The 20,743-nt window shown below is 42.6% G+C and overlaps 1 protein-coding gene across 2 annotated transcripts in view; it reads left to right on the top strand.

The window, feature by feature from the left end:
- The window catches only part of LOC150087227 (tyrosine-protein kinase transmembrane receptor Ror2-like), a 485,237-nt gene that overhangs the window by 378,368 nt on the left and 86,126 nt on the right, over positions 1 to 20,743 (top strand). The gene's annotated exons all lie outside the window — the stretch shown is intronic.

Here is a 20,743-nt window from a genome sequence, read left to right as displayed (position 1 = left end):
ATGATAGCTGGGAATGATCCGTTTTACAAGCTGTAGATGTGTATCAGATGCCTCCACTGATTCCTTTGTTTTTTCGCCTCTTTGTTTTTATCTTTCTCCTCAACACAGGTTCCTTTCTCTTTGCCACCAACAACCATTGCTAATTATGGACACATCACGGGATTAGAACCCTGTTTTTCTATCAGAGACTGCCTCTTTCTTGTAAACCTAGTAATTATCCTGGCACGTGTGCCTTGTTCTCACGGTTGTTGCAGAAAACTGTTACGGCCGTTATCAGTGACGTCACCAAAATTTGTCTGGTTCTGACGGCACTTTATTCTTCTCCTTCCATCGTCTTTCTTTCTTTCCGCCGTCGTCATGATCCTCATTCACTGCCAAATCCGACAGCCCAAGCTCTCCAGTTGATAAAAGAGATTATTACAGAAAGAGAGAGAGACGTGTCGATTGCTCTGAAGAACGCTACCTATAGCGAACTGACCACCTAGAAGTGTTTGACTTGTACGGAAAGATGATGGAGAGATGCTACACCAGGGATTAGTCGAGGTCGCAGTTGTTAGAAGAAGAGCCAATTCTTCGCATTAAATCTCATAGAGAAATATTTCGCTGTGTGTGAATAACAGTTGCCGTAATAAATTACCTTTTGGGAGTTTATCTGAATTGATTGTTTATTAAACTTCTTTGTTTTCAAGAGCTTCTAAATTCTTCAAATTACTTCTAAATTCTAAGGTGGTGCCGTACCTTATTTTTCTTATTCTGCGGGGGATACAAACGAGACCTCTCACCTGCACCCATAGGGTGTGGGAGGAAGTCACAGACACCAGGTCACTTTGCACAATTTTGCGTCGCTGTGCTTATAATATCCTGAAATACATTGTCAAGTTAGCCATTTGAGCAAACACATCAATTACTTTATTTTGTATTTACAATTTAATAAATATAAATAAATATAATCTTTATTGTGTACAAAAGGATGTATACAATGTACCCTTCACGGCGGGAATGCCAGGGGCTTCACATTGGCTGGTGGACAAAGTCCTTGAGGACGGGGCCCACATCGAATGTTCGGGTTGATCCCCCAGGGCCAAAAATATAATACGTTTCAGTTAAATTATTCACAATATATTCATAACGATATTATACAGTATTTTTGACATTATATACAATATTATACAGACATCCTTTTTAAATTTATTATACTGCGATATTACTGTGCAGTTCGCCTGATTGAGTTTAGGTCAGCAAGGATCTCTCTTCGGTATTTGCGATCCTTGACAAATATTTAGAGGTCGCCTTCGATTGGTTGGACTGTGGTAAGCATCTGCTTTGGGAGAAAGCCGTCGCTAAGGGCTAGTCTATTATGGTTGGCTATAAGTGTTGGAGCTGACTTCAGTCCGGGTTGAGGGATTCTCCAGCTGCAAAGTTCCCATATGTTTGGCTCCGAGATTATTCCAGTGGCCATTTGGCAGTTAGTGTGAGGCGTCTTTCCATTATAAGGTTTGGCAGTCGGGCAAAGTTCAGTGCGGTTGCCATCGCAATTGTTATTTGCTGGGGGTGGACGATGACGTTTATGTGTGATCCAACGAAGGAGCCAGTATTCGGAAGAGTACACACGCTTGATATTCGTGGGGGCTGCAGATGCCCATATTTCTGAGGCGTATAACACGACGGAGTATACAGAGGTGTATACGTACCGCCGAGTCACATCCAGATCCTTAACGTGAAGTAGTTGTTATTTGGTAATCCACCGCATTTTTCAGACTTTTGTTATGAGCTTGCCAATGTGGGGCTTGAAGGTCAGTTTGCAATCGAAGTCCGTATGTGTATTTACCACTGGAAGGAGAATGCCATCTAGAGAAGCTTGGACTTCAGTGGGTTGGTGCTTCAAAGAAAAGACAATTTGGGCTGATTTTGCAGGATTAATAAGTAGTCCAAATTGATGGAGATAGGATTCTAAGTCGTGTAGCTTTCGATTGATCTTTTCATTAATTTTTGAGATATATTCGCCCGGGTTAATCTGGGTGTGTAGCTTAATATCACCAGCATAGCAGATTGTCTTCTCTCTCTTGAACAAACGGAATTATGACTGCAGTAAATAATGCTCCGGAGAGGACTCCACCTTGGGGAACTCCCACAGTGATTTTTCTTGAGATAATATCGTAATCTGGTGTAAGAACAATGATTCTGTCTGATAGCAGGGTTGTGATCAACCACAACATGTCACCTTTTATATGGAAGTAATTTTCTAGGTGAACAAGCGAGGGAATGCTGATTGAGTCGAATGCAGCTTCCAGGGCGACGTACGTGACGTCAAGTTCTCCTTTAGCTTCTAGTACTCTGAAAATAGTGCTGGTAATGGATGTTAAATTGGTGACTGTGGATCTTCCGAGAATGGCATAGTGAATTTGTGGGGTCTGTGAGGCAAGATTTGGTTGGTGATGATTGAAAGTAATGCCTTCTCCATACGTTTTAAGAGGCTGGAAGAGCGAGAGATTGGCCTGAACTGTTTAATGAGGGATGCAGATTGACATTGAGGATGTGGCCTCACAGCATATCTGTTCCAGAGAGGGGGGAAAGTAGTGCTGCGTTAAGACACGGTTAAAAATTGAGAGTAGTGGATCGATGATAAACGTGCTGAGACACTTGATCACGAATTGTGGAACAAGGTCAGGGCCTTCGGTTGCGGTGGATGGCAATCCATTTATAGCAATTATAAGCTGCTTCCTGGTGATGCTAACTGTGGGGAGCATATCCGTTGGGACGTTGTTGACAGGTAAGTTGCCTGGATATGTCGGGTTCGAGAACCGTGCAATGTGGTCTATCCACAGTTCAAGATCCGGTGTTTTAGGAATGCTGTGTGCCGAGAGTCACAAAATGGTTTGCCTTTTTCAAAGTTGGTTTTAGTCGTTTTTGTGATTGCAGATGATTTCTGGCGGTTGAATACTGCCCTTGCTCTGGAGAAGGCAATCCGATCTTGTACAGCGCCTGACTCTTTCCATCTCTTATGTAGATTTTGTTTTTCTTGGAAGGTTTTGTTCAGTGCAGGTGTCCACCAAGCTCGTGAACGGGGAGTGATGACGACAGTCTTTATCGCTCCATAGTTGGCAATGGTCCGGATCCACCTGGTCATGAGGTCCACAGCCAACTGGAGATCGCAATTGTTGAGAGCTTCAAGGAAACCCATTAAACTCTTAACCTATTAAATTCTGCTTAATATCATAAACTCGATTCGTGGTTGAGACTTTTCGAGTGATTTATTTTTGTCGATGCAAAACTCGAGACCTCACTTGGAATTTCTATTAACACTCAAGTCCGATGTTATGGTTTGCCTTTTTCAAAGTTGGTTTTAGTCGTTTTTGTGATTGCAGATGATTTCTGGCGGTTGAATACTACCCTTGCTCTGGAGAAGGCAATCCGATCTTGTACAGCGCCTGACTCTTTCCATCTCTTATGTAGATTTTGTTTTTCTTGGAAGGTTTTGTTCAGTGCAGGTGTCCACCAAGCTCGTGAACGGGGAGTGATGACGACAGTCTTTATCGCTCCATAGTTGGCAATGGTCCGGATCCACCTGGTCATGAGGTCCACAGCCAACTGGAGATCGCAATTGTTGAGAGCTTCAAGGAAACCCATTAAACTCTTAACCTATTAAATTCTGCTTAATATCATAAACTCGATTCGTGGTTGAGACTTTTCGAGTGATTTATTTTTGTCGATGCAAAACTCGAGACCTCACTTGGAATTTCTATTAACACTCAAGTCCGATGTTATGGTTTGCCTTTTTCAAAGTTGGTTTTAGTCGTTTTTGTGATTGCAGATGATTTCTGGCGGTTGAATACTACCCTTGCTCTGGAGAAGGCAATCCGATCTTGTACAGCGCCTGACTCTTTCCATCTCTTATGTAGATTTTGTTTTTCTTGGAAGGTTTTGTTCAGTGCAGGTGTCCACCAAGCTCGTGAACGGGGAGTGATGACGACAGTCTTTATCGCTCCATAGTTGGCAATGGTCCGGATCCACCTAGTCATGAGGTCCACAGCCAACTGGAGATCGCAATTGTTGAGAGCTTCAAGGAAACCCATTAAACTCTTAACCTATTAAATTCTGCTTAATATCATAAACTCGATTCGTGGTTGAGACTTTTCGAGTGATTTATTTTTGTCGATGCAAAACTCGAGACCTCACTTGGAATTTCTATTAACACTCAAGTCCGATGTTAAAGCTGAAAGACCAAGAATTTGGCAAGTGTTGATCAATTTATGACAGTAGGTGGGATACCACATCACTGGGTTGTGTGATACGTAAATATTTTCTAGAGCTGACACTCGTGGATAAAGAAACTGCGGTCTGGTTTAGTTTTAACCTGTTTACTTCTTATTTGTTATCAGGACATGGATCATTAAATCAGAAACTGTTTAAATTTCTCCTCCTACGGAACTCTGTCATGGCGGCGATGTGGAAGATTGCAATGTATTGTATTCGTTTCCCCCTCATACAATGTATTTCGAGTAACTCTGCAGAATGAAATTCCCAACTTTTCATCAGGATTGGAACCTAATTTCGTATTATTTGCCACCAGTTATCGCGTCCTTCAGGATTTTGCTAAGGGGTCCTTCGCTAAAAGGCTTGCAATTCTTTCCGCATTTACTGCCTCTTCTAATATTTCAAAATTAGCTCAAGACTCTTCACCTTCAGGCCCGGGGTGCCAAGCGATTTCTGAGCTTTATAAAGCGATATAAAGCGTTCTCCTTTAAAGGAATCACTCTTCTGTTAAAGTTTCCAGTTAGTTTCTCTTAAGTACTTTCAAAAAGCACTGTAGACTCATCTTACAAGTAGTAAGTTAAGTCAGGAAAGAAAAGACAACTTTCCTTTTATTCTTATTAGAGTTATTAACCCAACTAATCTAACAACCGCCGCTCGTGACATACTCCTTCCTCCCCGTGGCGGGGCCGTTAACCTGAGTGGTAAAACCAACCTTCAGGGCCAAAAGGAATATAAAATGGAGAAATAAACCTTTCCTCCACTTGATCCATTGAGATCATCTACTGATACGGACCAACCTGATCGTGACCATTATCAAAATAAAAGGCAAAAAAAAAAAAAAAAAAAAAAAAATCCATGTCAACAAGATCACTCAGTCTTTCTCCTTATTCATTCACTGTCGGACTATCCTGTGAGCAAATTATCCCCATTTTTAATTCAGAAATGCTTGGAAAATGCTGCAGGAACACCAAAGATGGTAAAACGTCTACAGTCTGGAGATCTGCTGGTAGAAACAATAAAACCAAATCATTCAAAAAGATTAATGAAACTGACCACCTTTGGTGGAATACCAGTGAAAATTACACCACATGCCACTCTGAATACCTCCAAAGGAGTTGTAGCAGAGTGGAACCTCATTAACATCTCAGAGGAAGAAATTGTGCAATTATTGGCTGATCAGAGTCATACAAGCAAAGAGAATATTAATCAGGAAATATGGGGAATTAATGCCTCCACGGAACCTAATACTGACTTTCAGTACCCCAAATTTACCAACAACAATTAAAGTAGGGTATCTAAATTGTCGCATACGCCCATATATACCGAATCCCATCAAGTGCCAGAAATATGGACACTCCCAGGTGACATGCCGTGGCACTATGATGTGCCCAAATTGTGGTTCAACAGAACACACCCAAGCTGACTGTACTGTAACCGCTTTCACCTGCCCCAGCTGTAATGGTAACCATACGGAACATTCAAAAAATTGTGAAATGTGTAGTAAAATGGGAAAAAATATACAAAAATATAAAACAGAAAACAAGGTTACATACTAGGAAGCCAAAAAGCACATCATGCTGACTGTACTGTAACCGCCTTCACCTGCCCCAGTTGCAATGGTACTGGCATATTCAAAAAAATTGTGAAATGTGTAGTAAAGTGGGAAAAAATATATAAAACAGAAAACAAGGTAACATACTAGGAAGCCAAAAAGCACATCATGCAGTTTATGCCGAAACGCACATATGCACAAGCAGCTCAACAATGTTTCTACTGCTACTCAGACTGATATCTCAGTCCCTCCAAACACTTCAATTGCCGATTGGGTCTGGTCCGTGCTTAATACTAAGCCGCAACCTGCCAAACAAAGTCTACAAGAACAAGAAAGTAATACTCAAATTTCCGTTCCACCCAATATACCTGCAACTACTAAAAAAGCAGACAAATCAGCACCAACGGATCATATCGAGACAGGCGCCTCCGTAGCCAGGTGGGAAGGAGCAGCAGTGCGTAGCACATGCTTCTTGATTAGACCGGGATTCGAGCCCGTCACTACCAAATAGGGAGGATGCGGAAAGGTCAGGGAATGACCACCACATATCCCGGAGCAATATGACCTTAGTTGCTAATGCTCCTAAAAACCAAAATGACAAACAACAACAATCATTTTCCAGACCAAGAAACAATTCCCCATTCATATGGATGTTGACAACAAACAGGTGAAATTATATTACATATTCATGCAGAAGGACACATGGATACAGAGCGACCGGTATTCCCAAAAAACAGATAGATGGAAAACTGAACGATACAAATAAACTGCTCAAAAAAAAAAACAAAAAAAACAGACAGATCAAGACACAACTCCAAAAACCGTGTAATGCAGCACATACTTCAATGGAATTGTAGAGGCATGCGTGCCAATGCAGACGACTTATATGACCTGATTAATAGATATAATCCAATGATAGTTTGTTTACAAGAAACCAATTTAACGCCGCAAGTAACTCTCTCAATCAAAAACTTCACAATGTATAGAAAAGACAGGAATACTGCAAGATCTGCACATGGAGAGATGGCAATCTTAGTTAACTCTAAAATTCCCTCTCGAATTATCTCTCTCTGTACAGGCCGACTTGGAAGCAGTTGCTGTGCGTGTGGCTCTTGGAATAACACTAGTTTCAATATACCTTCCGCCAAACAGTCCCATCACACTAAAAGAAGTAGATCTTATAGTTCAAGTGCCAACACCCTTCTGTCTCTTCGGTGACTTCAATGGGCATCAACCATTGTGGGGATCTTCCCGCATGGATCAAAGAGGACATCTGATTGAGACCTTACTGAACCAACAGAAGTTAACCTTATTAAATAGTGGCCATCATCACATATTCATCCTCAGCAATTGACAGTCAATATACTTAGAGCTCTCCCATACTGTTCCCCAGTATAGAGTAGTCAATCTTAGAAGATCCACACAACAGCGATCATCTTCCAATTATATCCAAAATTCAAACAAAATATTCCCACTGTCCCGACCACAGAGTAAAATGGAAGTTCTCAAAAGCAAATTAGGCAAAATACTCAATCTGTGTGTCCTTTTTATGATCAATTTATAAAAACACAATCTACAGACATAGTCACCGAGCACATCTACCATAAATATTCTGGCAGGAGCTTCTGAAACAATTCCTCAGTTCTCTGCAGACCAACACAGATATGCAAAACACTGGTGGAATGAGGCTTGTAATAGTGCCAAAAGAAAGAAAATTAAAGCCTGGAATCAGTTTCGTAGGTTCCCTACAACAGCCGACTTCATATTATATAAAAAACAAAAGGCAAGGGCAAGACAAATAAGAAGAAAAACAAAAACAGACTCCTGGATAAAATTTGCCAGTTCCAACACGAAGAACTCCAGCAGTCGGATAATATGGAAAACAATCCAACAATTAAATAATAAATACATTCCATTTACTACCCCAATCCTGATTAAAAATGGACGAGAACTGTCCTCTCCTAAAGAAATGGGCAATTTCCTTGGAGAAACTTTTATTGAAATATCAGCAGCATCTACATATGACAATTCATTCCTGAAAATTAAAACCTCAGCAGAAAAATATAAAATAAATTTTAATATCACACGACCTCTTTCTTATAATCAGCCCTTCAACTTACTGAACTCCTTGAAGCCTTAAACAGATCAGCAAACAACGCAGCAGGACTGGACGGAATCTATTACATAATGCTAAAACATCTCCATAACACATCTTTAAAATTATTACTAGTATTCTATAATCGGATTTTCCTTGAATCCTTCCTCATAGCATCACGCAGTGATTCTTGCTTTCCTAAACCGGGAAGTATCAATCAGTTCCGCAAAACTGCCGACCAATTTCTCTCACCAGCTATATCGTAAAACACTCAAAAAAATGATACACAGCAGACTAAAATGGATCCTTGAAGGTAAAATTCTGTTAAATTGCAACCAATACGGTTTCCTCCAAAACAGATCCTGCTTGGATCTTATGATAGGAGCGAGCTGAAACCAAAATTCGCAACGCTTATATTAAAAATCATCATCTAGTGATGGTCAGTCTAGACATCGAAAAAGCTTTTGATACCACATGGAGGTATGGCATTCTTCGAGAGCTCTATTCCATGGGGTTGAGAGGACACTTACCACAATTCATTCATAATTTTCTTAAGCACGGAACCTTTCAAGTTTGTCACCAGAATGTACTGTCACAATGTTTTATCCAGGAAGAAGGGGTACCCCAAGAGTCCATACTTAGTGCTACCCTCTTTGCAATTAGGCTTAACACCATGACAGAATATTCCTAGAACTGTAGAGCTATCTATGTATGCTGACGATCTTGCCAAACAATACCATTGAGAGACAGGTACAACTTTCCATAAATAAGCTGGAGACATGGACTCAACAAAATGGCTACCGTCTATCAGGACGAAAGACGATTGCGATCCATTTCTGTAAAAAATGCAAATTACATCCAGAACCTGAATTTAAATTAAGAAATCATTCGATCCCTCTCGCCAGCAATATCCGCTTTGGGTTTAACACTAGATGTGAAACTAAATTTTTCCATTCATATAAGTTATCTTAGAACCATCTGTTTGAAAAAACTCAATATACTTAGAGCTATCTCTGCCATAGCATGGGGCGCAGATAGATACACTCTTCTGCGCTTGTATCATTCTCTCATCAGGTCGCGTCTAGACTATGGTGCAATCGTCTATAACTCAGCCAGGAAAAGTATGCATACAAGACTAAATACCATACAACACAGTGCTTTTCGCACTGTCCTTGGGTTCTTCTGATCTTCCCCGGTCCAAAGTTTCTATATAGAGGCAAACGAACCTCTACTCCACCTCAGGAGGAAAATGTTGCTACTCACCTACGCAGCCAGACTTAAAAGCCTTCCAGATCATTCCAATCAGGCGCTACTCTTCAGTCCTGAATAGATAACATTCCCCTTGACGTGGGCACCTTTATGGTGAGGGGACCTCCTAGTGATGCTGCTGGTTTACCAGATTAGCACCACTGGAATCTAACGCCCATACCTTGGTTCCAGGGTTACATCATTGGAATCCGGCGTGTGCAGCAGTGCGCCGCGACCAGTGGAATTCGGAAAGGGGGATTCTGGTGGTTGAGGGGCCCAGCCTTAATACACCACTTTGGCCCTTGCTTCGACAAGACGGGTGGTCCGGGACCGGCCCGACTGGGATCAATCGGCGGGTGGTTCTTACTGCTAGGGTCAACTGCGTTCCAATGTCTCCCTTCCTTTGGTCCTGGGACGGGATCAAGGCTTATTGGAAACGTGGGTATGGTGCTCCTAAGCGAACTTCGCATCCCATTCATGTACGCAGTACCTGCTAGTTCACGAGTGGGCGTCCCCTCGTAGGGCTTCCTGATGGGTGAGGTACTTAGGGCATCGGAAATTTTTACCTTACTCATATGAGCAATTTAAATTCTATTTCTTCTGGGGCCCCCAACAATGCCCCTACCTAATCGAGATGAAACCACAGAAAACACTTTTGCAAAAAGAGCCAGAACTGAGGATACACCACCACCATCAGTGACACCGCTTTTCCTCGTTCTCCATTCCACCAAAGAGCAGTCAATTGGAAAGATGTCACCCTTCTTTATCCAGAATGGATTAGAAGGGTTGGCAGGATCACCGAAACCTGTAAAACGACTGCGTTCTGGCGACCTTTTGGTCGAAGCTATAAATATAAAACAGGCGGAAAAAATTCTGAAAGCCACATCAATAGGGGAAATACCTATCACCATAACCTCCCACAAAACTTTGAACTCTTCACGAGGTGTCATTTCAGAGTGGGACCTTCATGTCTCTGAACAAGAGATCTGCTCTGAATTGAAAGAACAAGGAGTGACGGCTGTCAAAAGAATATCAATGCAAAAGGATGGGAATCTTGTCCCTACCCGAGTTCTCATCCTAACATTTAACACCCCACGGCCTCCAAGTTCCATCAAGATACTGCCCAGTGAGGATTTATATTCCAAACCCACTGAGGTGTTTCAAATGCCAAAAATACGGCCACTCACAAACAGCTTGTCGTGGTAACTCTGCCTGTGCTCGATGTGGTGCGAAAGACCACGAAAGCAAGGAATGTTCAGCTTCCAAACCGATCTGTGTAAATTGCCAACAAGAGCATCCTGCCTACTCCAGAGCATGCCAGCGATGGAAGGATGAAAAATAGATCCAAAAACTGAAAACAGAGCTGAATATCTCCTACCCAGAGGCTAGAAAACGCATGCAACCAATAAATAGCGGGAAGCCTTCATACGCTCAGAAGGTTTCTGCGAAGTGCACTATCGGTACACAAACAGAGATGACTGTACCACCAAGAGAGTCATTCACTCCGATTGCACACTATTTATTGGGTTCACAAAAGCCCACCAAAAAAACACAGGCAGCTACCACTCCTATATCCGTACCTCCTAGTGCTCCACCACTACCAAAACCAAGTGGTAAAAAAGAGCAACCAATAATAATAGAAACAATCAATGTAGAGGACAAGGAGGTACCGGACGAATCAGTCTTGGAACTCTTTGTGGAGGAAGAAATGGACATCGGACAGCGTCCATACTTCCCAAAAAGCGATAAACCCAAGACTGAAAAAAGTAAGCCCTCAGCAACTCGGAAGCTGCCTGATGGACCCACCAAGCCAAAATAATGGCTAAATTCCTAGAATGGAATTGTCGTGGATTCCGGCGAAATATTGATGACATCAAGGCCCTCTGCAAAAGCATGAACAAGTTTGCTTTTGCTTGCAGGAGACTTACCTAATGGCAAATGACGATCACACCATGCGTAACATCTCAATTTTTCGTAAGGATAGAATTGCAGATGGTCCTGCTCATGGAGGAGTTGCTATCCTTGTGGGCAACCAGAACCCAGTTCAGCCCTTGCTAATTACAACCAGCTTAGAGGCTGTTGAAATTCGCCTTACAGTGGGATTTTTATTAACCGTGTGCTCTATTTACCACCTGGGACTGACATCTTCCTGGAAGACCTTGGTGATCTTGTAATGTAGTTGCCTTCCCCTTTCTTACTTCTTGGGGATTTCAATGAACATAATACCCTGTGGGGTAGTGCTAGCATCAATGGAAGGGGGCGAGTCATAGAGCGTATGCTAAATGACAGTGATCTCTCCCTTCTAAATATTGGAACAAACAGCTTCTTCCACATGCCTACCAGTACATTTTCTGCCATTGATCTATCTATCTGCTCCCCTTCTCTTCTCCCTTTTCTCACTTGGGAAGTGGAGGAGAACCCATACGGAAGTGATCACTTCCTTGTGGTAACCTGATTACACACTGGGAGACCATGTCTGCCTTTTAGGTTACCATGGTGGAAGTTTGATCAGGCTGACTGGAGTGCCTTTCAACACCTGGCAAATTTTGACATCGCTGCAGTCAGTCAGGAGCCTGTCAATGTTGCAGTCACGTACATAACAGAAAATATTGTCCATGCAGCTGCAACTACAGTTCCAACAACGTCCACCCGGTTTCCTTTTCCAAAACCATGGTGGAATCCATGGTTTTGAAATCATGAAGGAATCATGGATCTGTTTTACGTCATCTATTACCCAGTCTACCAGTGCTAAGGTAGTCTGGGAAAAAATCCGGAAAATGAAGGGGAAATACACAGCACACCCCTCATTGGTCCAGGAATATAATGGATGTACTATTACAGACTCTACTACAATAGCCAATGCTCGTGGGGAAACATTTTCTAACATCTCTGCAACATCATCTTACTCCCCAGAGTTTCTGGTCTTAAAGCACAACAGTGAAAAACAGGCCCTTAAGTTCACATCGAAGGGTTCCCACCCATATAATCGGCCATTTACTATCCATGAGCTGAAAACAGCACTTGCCCGTACAAAGGCTACCGCTGTTTGACCAGACAACATCCATTATGAAATGATCAAACATCTTTCACCAGAATCCATGGACTGTCTGCTCTTCTGTACAACAGAATCTTTATTGAAGAGCATTTTCCGGATACCTGGCGCAAAGCAACTATTCTTGCTTTTCCCAAGCCAGGAAACGATCCTAAATCTCCGAAAAACTATTGTCCTATTGCTCTGACTAGCTGTCTGCGCAAAATATTGGAGAGAATGGTCAGTGCTCGTGTCTTATGGTATTTAGAATCGAATGACCTTCTCTCCCGATTTCAGTGCGGCTTCCGAAGAATCAGGTCCACACTGGACCATTTAATTAGACTGGAAACATATATTCGAGATGCTTTCCTAAAAAGAGAACACTTGGTTTCCATCTTCTTTGACGTGGAAAAAGCGTACGACACAACTTGGAGATTTGGTATTTTAAAAGACCTTTACAATCTCGGTTTAAGAGGTCACCTTCTCGTTTTTATTAAAATTTTTTTATCCTGTCGTTATTTCCAAGTTCATGTAGGAGCGAACGCTCCTCCCTTTCGCGGCCCTTTTGCCAAGAGGAGGGGGCACCACAAGGATCTGTCTTAAGTGTCACGCTTTTTGCCATTTAAAATAAATTCTATTTCTGAACAACTTCCTCCAACTATAAACAGTGCGCTCTACGTCGATGGCTTCAGCATATTTTCTCAATCATGCAATATGAGGGTTATTGAGAGACAATTGCAACAACTATTGACCGTCTTAACTCCTGGGCCACGGCCAATGGTTTCAGGTTCTCACCGGAGAAGACGGTTTCCGTCCATTTTTGTCGCAAACATAGCCTCCACCCTGAGCTTGAATTACGACTTGGACAAAGCACCATTCCAGTTGTATCAGAGATGAAATTCTTGGGACTCATTTTTGGCAAAAAGCTGACATTTGTCAAACACATTCGTCAGCAACGCACAAAGTGTACGGGAGGGCTTAACATTCCCCGCTCTCTCTCTCTCTCTCTCTTCTGCCTCTTGGGCCGACCGGGCCAGCCAGGTGGGTAAAGTGCCTGCCTGGCAACCCAAAGGTCACTGTTTCGAATCCCGTCTCGGGCTTGGATCAGAGTAAATGCAAAAACTTTGGGAGGTGTATTATGGCCACAGAAGCCGATGCGCCAACAACTAACTAAAAAAAAAAAAATTCTACGTCTTGGGGTGCAGACCGATGCACTCTACTCCGTCTATACTGTGCACTTGTACGCTCAAAATTAGATTATGGGTATCAGGTATATGCATCTGCCTGAAATAGCGCTGTTCATTTGCTTGACCCCATCCATCATCAAGCCATTCGTTTTGCTACTGGTGCATTCTGAACATCACCTGTCCAAAGTCTGTATATCGAAGCAAATGAACCACTCTTGTCGCTTCGACGAATGCAGTTATCTCTACAATATGCCTTCAAGCTGAAATTCTGGTCAGACCACCCCACGTGGACATCCGTTTTTGAGCCAGGATGGGAAAATCTTTATAACACACGACGCACTGCTAATCGCACATTCGGCATTCGTGTTCAAGAGCTACTCAATGAGCTTAACATCTCGGTAGACAAGATTGCTCGATCACCAAAGGAGTCCCTTCCACCCTGGCATGCACAAACACCAGCATGTGACTTCTCGCTCAAGGTTGCGAGGAAGTCTAATACTCCCTCTTCTGTCTACCTTCAGCTCTATTCACAACACTGTGGAGAACATTCTGACTTCTTGCCAGTTTACACAGATGGCTCGAAGTCAGAATCGAATGTGGGATCTGCTGCTGTTTTTCCAAATAATACCATATCAGAGCGGATACCCCTTGACTGCAGCATTTACTCTGCAGAGTTGCTTGCTATAGAGTTAGGTCTGGATCACTTAAGAAAACAGCGATACCAACGGTGTATTATACAGGGTGTCTCAAAAATATTGGTACAAACGTTTAGGGGAGGGAGGTAGGTAACATCTAAAGGAATGTGAACTGCATAGGAACCCAGAACCGGAAACGTCACCGTAAGTCGGTAGACGGCGCTGTTCATCAGTTCGCGAGAGGGAAAATTCTGGTTTATTCATTCAAGCAGTAGTCGCCGCACGAAGAGCATGCATCGATATACGAACTGTGAGCTGGCAGGCTTGCACCTAGTGTATGGATTAGCAGAGGGCAATGGACGAGCCGCTCAACGAATTTATGGAGAACGCTTTCCAGACAGACATGTACCGGACTATCGTTTATTTGCGTGTGTGTGCATCAAAATTTGCGCGATTATGGGTCATTTAGTGGTATCAGTAGTGCGGGCAGACTACGTTCGACGCGAAGTGTGTTGAATGCCTTCCAGAATAATCCTACTACCAGCACACGTGCCGTTGCCTCTGCTTTAGGAGTGTCTCGTTGCAGTGTACAGCGTGTCTGGCACGACGATTCCATACACCCCTTTCATCTCCAAAGGGTTCAGTTAACGCTCCCCCAAAATCATCCTGCACGTGAGGCTTTTTCGCAGTGGTTTCTCCAAGAAAGTGTTCAAGACTTGAATTTTCCAGCCTATGTTTTGTTCACGGATGAGGCTTATTTCACCTGAGAAGGCTTATTCAATCAGCATAGTGCTCATGTGTGGGCTCACGACAACCCACACGGTGTGCACCCCCATGCGGCACAACATCGCTTCGCAATAAATGTGTGCGCGCAGGTATGGTCGGTGACTGCTTAGTCGGCCCATACCTGTTACCATCCCGCGTGAACTCCGCTAAATATCGGATCTTTCTTGAACAAGTTCTACCAGGGTTACTTGACGATGTTCCAGCAAATGTGAGACGCAACATTTCGTTTCAACATGACGGGGCGCCTGCCCATTATGGAAGGTGTGTTCGTGACCATTTGAACAGGCGTTTTGGGCGTCGATGGATTGGCTGTGGTAGACCCGTTGCCTGGCCCTCACGCTCACCTGATTTATCGAGCCTTGGTTTCTTTCTGTGGGGGGGCTCAAATCTATCGTGTATGAATCGCCTGTGGAGACAGAAATGGATCTCGTGGCGAGACTCGTCTGCGCTGCTGCTTCTGTCAAAGAAACTCCAGGTGTGTTCGACCGCGTCCACCAATCCATGCTGCATCGGTGTCATGCATGCATCGCGTCTCATGGTGGAACCTTCGAGCATCTGTTGTAACATCATGAAATGCACCCATTTCGTATTCCATTGTTAATATTATGTCAAATAAATGTTTGCCACTAATTACTGTCTTGTGTCATTTCTGCTTCTTGTGCCTCTGCTACTACTTTCCCGTGACGTTTCCGGTTATGGATTCCTATGCGAATCACATTCCTTTAGATGTTACCTACCTCCCCTAAACGTTTATACCAATATTTTTGAGACACCCTGTATATGCTGATTCAGTGAGTGCACTACAGGCTTTATCAGCGGTGTCACGCACCAATCATCCAACCCTGTCCCGAATTCAGCAGATAATATACATCCTCTATGTAGGTGGATTCGATACCCGCTTCTGCTGGATCCCCAGTCACATCGAGATTAGAGGAAATGATTTGGCTGAAATTGCAGCCAAATCAGCACCCCTGACGGATAATCTTGACATGTTAGTCCCCTATACAGACTACATGTAGGTGATCTGCAATAACTTACAATCTCAGTGAAATAATGCCTGATTAATTCAAACAAACTATGTCGAATTTAGCCTGTGATCCATTCTTGGCTGTCCAGCTTACGCAGGGATCGCAAAGAGGAAGTTGTTTTTGCTCGGCTCCGCATAGGACACTGTCATGTGACACACTCCTTTTTGCTGAGGGCTGATGACGCTCCTATGTGCGAGTAATGCGACACCATTTTATCTGTTCAACATATTTTATGCGATTGTACCAGTTTTAGAAATGCTCGTTTTACTGCTTTTACCCATCTGACTGAGCCATATACACTCAGTCAGATTTTAAATGACAATGTGTGAGCAGTTTTTAAATTTTTAAAATCGATTAATAAATATACATTCATATGAAATATACAATTTGCTTTTATCATTGCACTATTTTATTTATTGATATGTCTGTATATATATGTACTTTTCGATGAAGTAACCTTTTTAAAAGTTTTTAACTTTAATTTTTAATTTTAACCTTTTCATGGCGCATTATAACCTTGCTGTTTTTGCGCCACAAAAATCAAAATCAAATCAAATATATAACATTTTATAACAATAACCCCACTGAAAACAGACCAACTGGTGTTAGACTAGAAGAGTTAATTCACTGCTGGAATGTACATTTGTACAAGCTCAAAGAAACTAAAATACCTTATCCACCCTGGTCCACAAACCAACCTTACTGTGACACATATTTCCAACAATTGAGGGAAAACGTCCCTGGAAAACTGTAACTTCAAACAACTGTACGAAGGGCATGCTTATAGCAATGCGCAGAGCTGCGTAATATATACTGATCGCTCAAAATCGGACGGCGCTATAGCTGCTGCAGCAGTGTTTCCCTTCAGTGAGGGTATCTCTCCCGACTGACTGCAGCAGCTATAATGCAGAACTGTATGCAATCCAGCTGTTTGGCTTGAGCTAGCTATTGAGATTATCAATATTCATCTCAACAACAGTAGTTTAATATATACAGACTCCATGAGTGTCGCAATAAGTAATATATTCCTTGGGGTTGTCACAGACATTCTCTCGGATATGCCAGGCAAGCTGTACTTGCTACCTGGGAGTCTAAAACGCTGATGGAACTGATATTCGGGTGACACTCAAGTCAAGTGGACCCAATTTCGGCGAAGTCCGGACTGTCTGTGACAGCCAAATCCTCTGCTTGCACCTTCACGATGTTGGGACTGTTAGTAATCCTGGGTATAACCTCCATGCACAAGTACATGGTGGGTGACCACCCAGGTGTGAACCAACGTAAGCAGGGGTCGAGGTGTGGCGCCCACACGACATGGAGGAACGCCGCCCCTCTATGTTACCAGGCAGTACTAGGTGGTAGATGACTCTCATCAACCGGTGAAATACCACCACTTTGCTTATTGGAGACTTGAAGTGATGGAACCCATGTTTAGTCTCTAGAGCTAGAAGGTCAACCCTTCCCTATATCTTCCATCATGCAGTATGATGATGCTTTTGAGGTTATAATGAACGTCGTGGCGAGATCCAATATTCCTTACATTTCGAGGGTACAGCTCTAAAACGGTGTTCGCAGGCCGGCCGCTAGTTAGTACACCGGACTGAACCTATTGGTAACTCTCTAGGAAGCTTCCGGATCAGCTAGTGTATAATCTTGCTACCTCTACTCTGCCAGATAGTGACTGGAGGTAGTCCGAGTAGTGTGTATGCGGGGAGCATTGTCGAGGCCACGTTATGTCAAGGATCTGGGTATATTCTTACCACATGTACGCCATTTCATTACTTCATACAGCATGTCCCACCCACTATTTCTTACTATTGAATACACCATGAATTGTCAAACTAATAGAGCAAGCTTATCTGCGAAAAGATCTAAACCTCCCAAGGACTTCCTAATTCATTTCACAAATATACGTAGTCTCAATTCTAATCTCGACGATGTCCATTTCCACTTGCAGTCTGCCAATCCCCATGTACTTTTTTTAACAGAATCTCAGTTATCGGTTGATTCATCTACTGCTCATCTCAGATGCCCAAATTATTCTCTGTATGATTCCTTTCGCCTCAAAGGTGGTACTTGTGCATATGTCCGTTCTGATATTCCCTGTCAGAGACTTGGCAATTTGGAATCTCCTCTCTTTGATCTTCTCTGGCTTAAAATCTCTCTACCTCATTGTGTCAAATTCATCTGTTGTCTCTACCGTTCTCCCAACTCCACTAATCACTTGGAGCTCTTTGACTTCCTCTCTTTGCAACTTGACTTTCTCCAGTCCAACTTTCCTAACAGTGAAGTAATTTTCTTTGATGATTTTAATGTTCACAACTCCAGCTGGCTTCCATTTCTAGTCACACCGACCCAGCAGGTCGAGATGCTGAGGCTTTTGCAATTACTAATGACCTAGCACAGATTGTTCATTTACCTACAAGAATACCGGACAATCCTAATCATACAGCCAATACGCTTGATCTTTTTCTCACAAACGACCCTTCTAAGTACATGGTCGAAGTGAGAGGTCCTTTAGGCACTTCAGATCACAACTTGGTGATTGTCTCTTCTCCAATGGAACTTTTATCTCATGGCTATTTCCAACCACGTGTTGTTTGGCATTACAAGAATGCAAAATGGGATGACCTGCGAGACTTCTTTTCCTTGGTCGGATTACTGTTTCAAAACTTCTGATGTCAACGTTTGCTCAGATCGTGTCAGTGAAATTATTCTTGCAGGAATGGAATCCCTTATCCCACACTTTACTTTAAAATCTCGTCCTTTATCTAAACTTTGGTTTTCCAATAAATGTGCTAAGGCTGTCCAAGAGAAGAATGTTGCATATCGTAATTGACTTGTTTCTAATTTTTCAGTTTCATTTTCTGCCTACACCAAAGCTCGCAACAATTGTAAAGCAGTTATTAATCAGCCCAAACTAGAGTTTGAACAGGCTAAGAGTAGAAAACTTGCTTCTTGCCTTAATGGTAGCCGAGCATTCTGGTCTCTTGCCAAAGCTATTGGCCGCAACTTTTGCCCATCTCTGCTCCCACCTCTGTCCAAAGATGGGCAACATTTGCCAATCTCTGCTCCCACCTCTGTCCAAACCAGATGGTTCTGTTGCCACTTCAGCCAAGGATAAAGCTGACCTGTTAGCATCCCATTTTTCTTCCAGCTCATGTATTAATGATCTTGGTAAAACACCTCCCACCATTCCCAACACGCTCCATTCAATGCCTCCTGTGGTCTTCCGTCAAAAGGATATCAGAAGGATTTTGATGAATCTTGATGCTAAGAAAGCTCCAGGTCCTGATGGTATTTCTCCACTTGTTCTCAAAACCTGTGCTCCTGAACCTACTCCTATTCTTTGCCGCCTTTTTTCACTTTCTTATTCCAAAGGTGTTTTTCCTTCTGCTTGTAAATTTGCTCATATCCAGCCAGTTCCTAAAAAGGGTGAAAAATCCCTCCCATCCAATTATCGTCGAATTGCAATTACTTCTACTCTTTCTAAAGTAATGGGGAAATCAATTAACCGCCAACTCTTAAACTACCTAGAAACCTTCCGTCTGATCAAAGATTACCAGTATGGATTCCGTCAGTGTCGATCCACTGGAGATATTCTGGCTTATGTTACCCATTTATGGACTAATTCAATGGAAAGGTTCGGTGAAACGCAAGTAGTTGCTCTTGACATCTCAAAGGCTTTTGATCGTGTTTGGCATAAAGGTCTTCTAAACAAGCTTCCATCTTATGGTTTGCCAACTGTTTTTAGTAATTGGTTATCCAGTTTTCTCTCTGATCGCTCACTGAGGGTGCTGGTAGATTGCTCTCTGTCTTCTAACTTCTCCACTAATGCCGATGTCCCCCAAGGTTCAGTTCTTTCCCCCACTCTTTTCCTCTTGTATATCAATGACCTTCTTCCCTTGACTGGAAATCCTATCCATTGTTTTGCCGATGATAGCACATTCCATTCAACTTTCCATTTTGAGAAACCTTGTCCTGCTCAATCAGCTTCAACTTCGAAAATCTGCTACCAATTCCTTAAATGCCGATCTTCAGGTAATTCTCCAGTGGGGCAAAGACAACTTAGTTGATTTCAATCCTTCTAAAACTGTCTTGTTTTATATCTCGCAAAAAGGATTCTTCTGCTCCTATGCTTATCTTTAGTGACACTCCGATTTCTAGGCAAGTTGATATATCTCTTTTGGGGATTACCCTGACTTCTAATCTCTCTTGGCACAAGCACATTACAAACATTGCTTCCTCTGCATCTAAAAAACTTGGTTTTCTCTTTCGCTGTCGGCGTTACTTTTCTTCCAAACAGCTGCTCACTCTGTATAAATCGCAAATCCGCCCTGCCATGGAATATTGTTCCCACATCTGTGGTGGTGCCCCGAAAACCTCTCTCGGGCTTCTTGATTCCATTCAGAAGAGGGCAGTTAGGTTAATTAATGATACATCTCTAACAGAGTCTAACATAGTGCGTCTAACATAGACGCACTGTTTCTGCTGCATACCTCTTCTACAGATACTTCCATGAGCACTGTTCTTCTAAATTGGCTTCTATAATTCCTGCTCTCTCTTTCAAAACAGTCCGAACACGTGCCGCCACTAGCCAACATCCATTTACTGTCCAACTTCAAACCCACAGAACCAACTTTTCGTCTTCCTCATTTATTCATTCAACTGCCGTTTTCTGGAACAACCTTCCTGAAAATTACAATCTACAGAAGTTCAAGTCCAATGTCAAAAAATATCTTCTTTCGTCTTCTTAACCTCAAACCCAAGCACGGTACTAAGTACTATAGGTTCTAATACCTCTCGTGTTTGGGGTTCACATAAAAAAAAAAAATTCTCAACTCCACCTTCCATAGTAAAAGAAATACTGTCTGGTCTAAATCGTTTACGGAATAGGAATCATATGCTAAGCTTCTGTTTGATTCCA

This window comes from Mastigoproctus giganteus, chromosome 4 (genome assembly GCF_048544385.1).
Source record: "Mastigoproctus giganteus isolate SK-2022 chromosome 4, ASM4854438v1, whole genome shotgun sequence".
Taxonomy (NCBI): Eukaryota; Metazoa; Arthropoda; class Arachnida; order Uropygi; family Thelyphonidae; genus Mastigoproctus; species Mastigoproctus giganteus.
The sequence above is the reverse complement of the archived record's forward strand: the minus strand, read 5'-3'. Positions and strand labels throughout refer to the sequence as shown.